Genomic DNA, 3,106 nt, shown 5'->3' on the forward strand with positions numbered 1-3,106 from the left:
AGAGAGAGAGAGAGAGATATCAGATACAAACGCATACGCACAATCTCACATAGAGACACACTCACACAGACACAAAAAGACACAACTCACACACGAACAAAGACACAAACATACACACGCACGCGCACACACGTACACACACACACGTACACACACACACATATACATTATACACACACAAACACATTGTGCTCTCTGCAACTCGAGCTAAAATGTGCAAGGATATAAAAAATACGTATACATAGATGACTAACACGTACTTGTGCATAAAAAACATATCACAATAGTTTTTCACAGATTCACAACGAGCCAAAAAACGAGTTCATCTCTCTCTCTCTCTCTCTCTCTCTCTCTCTCTCTCTGTGTGTGTCACACACACACACACACACACACACACACACACACACACACACACACACACAGTATCATGTATGTGTGAGAATTTGTGAGTATGGATAAGCGCTTGCATTCGTGTGTATGTGTGTGCGTAAGTGTGTGTTTGTGTGCGTGTGTGTTTGTGGCGCGCGCGCGCAAACACACATATGAATACAAACACACACATACATGCACACACACACACACACACACACACACACACATCGCCCGGTGTCGCGATATCCCTCCTCTCTTGCCCTAATGCACACAGTAAGTTGTCACTTGAACATACAATAAAATGTTCATTCTGAATACTGACTTGAAAACAAGAGATACACTTTTACACTGAAACAAAACAAAACAAACAACAAAAAAACAACAACCAATGTTTCATCAAGACAGCATCTTATCAGCCAACATAAAGCTCCTTACACCCCTACCGAGCATTTGGCTAGCCTTGTTTTTTAACAGTATACAGTACATTTGAGATATGTACCAATAATACACTTAAAGTATCTCAATTAGATTTGTAAAAAATAAACAAAACATGGACTTTGGGCTGGGAGTCTATGTGGTCTTTGAACACGCTGCACGGGTGATTGTTAGAGACAAAAAAGAGACAAACATTTTCAGAAAATAAGCCTGGTTAACCAAGAGTGATCATAGAAAATGTTCATATTAGACACACGAAGGGTGCGTTGAAAACAAAAGCTTTACCAATGAATCGGCCTTCACTGCCCACACACCCACAGCAGTTATCTGGTCTCGTCGGATCTCTCGATCACAAAGCATTTTTACACCGTAATTACCAGGAGATCACAATAATGTACCTTAGTCCTCAAAGTCCGGTCTCTATACTATCAGCTTAACGCGCTGTTGAGCATCTAACTTGTCTGTCCAGCGCTTAGTCACCCAAGAGCTAATTGTTCATTTCATAATAAGAATTACCGCCAAAATGAGCCCTCGTAACACGCATGCACGCCTGTGTCCATATTGTCTGTGGTACTTTAGCAGACATTAAATGATAGCGGGAAAACGGACGTACTACATTGAGTGATGCAGAGGGGCCTTAGGCACCGTTTTCTAACTTACTGAGTTCTATGTCACAGACAAAAGCCGCAATGAGCCGAGTGATTCCAAAGAAAATAGACCGACGACTGACGAGCGTGAAAATTATATTTACAATTTTACCAATTTACAACAAGCGAGTCGGTGTATACATGCATTCAAGATAGATCCACTGAATGACTTGGTGAGTGAATAAATGTATAAATACAATAAACTGATACCTTTTTAAGGAAGGGACGATAAAAAGCGAAAAAAAAAATCAAAAGAAAAGGACAAAAAGGGCTAGCTACGGAAATTTTGAAAATAAGAGCAACGTTCTGTCATGACGCCCATCAATCTACTCATCAATTTGCTTCGAGGCTAAAATAAGTACATGGCTTTATAAATACAAGAAAGGAAAGATGGGCTTGAAAAAAATCCCCAGAATTAAGGCTTGGAGACAAAATTGACCCCAGGGTGCCCAGACGACAGCCAAATGTCTCATTAATTGAACTAACCGCTTGCTCACTAATGGGAGCAATTTAGTCGAGAAGAACAAACACCCACTGGTGTTTACCGACATGCCCTTTCGCTTTACATTAACATCCTATCACCACCATACAAACCGGAAACTTCTTCGTCTCCATCTTCACAAAATGTACAACAACTGTGAGCTAATATTCCACACTCCCATTGACACATACATAGTAGAAACATTAGGAGACGAGCTGCCTCGAAACTGCCAGTCAGGTCCAACCTGGGTTGAAAGGAATACAACATCCAACAAAGAGACAGAGGTTATATTCGATCGCAAAAAACCCCCGTCCAAACACGAGAATCGAAATCATGATTTTCTACCTGCAGCGGTGAAGCGCTGAACAGCTACACAACGGATGCCGGTTTTATTTTCACTTGTTCCAGTTGACCTCAAACTCAAAACACTTGCCAGCCTCAGTGGCGGTGGGTGGATTAAAAAGTTGGTGGGGCTCAGAAATAACGGTGAGTTCAAAGGTAAGATTTCCTCGGTTCAAAGAAAAGCATACGTAGAACCTTATTTTTATTTACGGGTGCGTGTAGTTGTAGAAAGCAAGACATTCCTAACGGGGGTCCAATGAGCGTATTGGTTACCGTACTGGGTCTGTGTGGAAAGTGTGTGGTGAACTTTCACCCTTTTGTCAGAGCCTGCAGAACATGAGCCCTTTCTACTACAGTTTTCGCATGTTCTCATTAATGTCTATTTAAAAATGTTTTTTTACAGGAAAAGTCCCATGAAGAAACGACCATGGGAACAGGGTCATCCTTTGTTGAGCCCGGAATTGGGAGAATCCGGTTTTGGCCCCAACGATTACTACACTTACTTTCTCACTTGCAATCCTACCCCTATCTATAATCCCATCCCTAACATTAACCCATATACAGTCACTACAATGTATTGATATTTCATTACTCGAGGTCAAAAGTGGAGATTGCCCTGAGCCCTAAAGATATTCAATTAGCTGTTAAGTTACTAATACGTGCATGTTGTAAAGCGGTGACAATAGTGACTAGAAAAACGAGTATGTGCGTGTGTTCACTGTGTGCAACAATAGGCGGATGATTCTAAAGCAGTCTTAACCGGTTCAACAGATTGTCATTAATTAAGAAACATTCAGTTACTTAAGGAAAGATGTGTGTGCGTTGGGGG

The 3,106-nt window shown here is 41.3% G+C and overlaps 1 protein-coding gene across 5 annotated transcripts in view; it reads right to left on the reverse strand.

The window, feature by feature from the left end:
• Positions 1-3,106, reverse strand: part of LOC101846486 — a 33,794-nt gene that overhangs the window by 19,808 nt on the left and 10,880 nt on the right. The window contains exon 1 of one of the 5 annotated variants that reach the window (XM_035968215.1): positions 2,281-2,326. The exons of 3 other annotated variants lie outside the window; for them this stretch is intronic. The gene's annotated coding sequence lies outside the window, so the exon portion shown is untranslated. One more of the 5 variants, XM_035968216.1, reaches the window with a different exon arrangement.

This window comes from Aplysia californica, unplaced genomic scaffold, assembly GCF_000002075.1.
Source record: "Aplysia californica isolate F4 #8 unplaced genomic scaffold, AplCal3.0 scaffold00046, whole genome shotgun sequence".
Classification (NCBI taxonomy): domain Eukaryota; kingdom Metazoa; phylum Mollusca; class Gastropoda; order Aplysiida; family Aplysiidae; genus Aplysia; species Aplysia californica.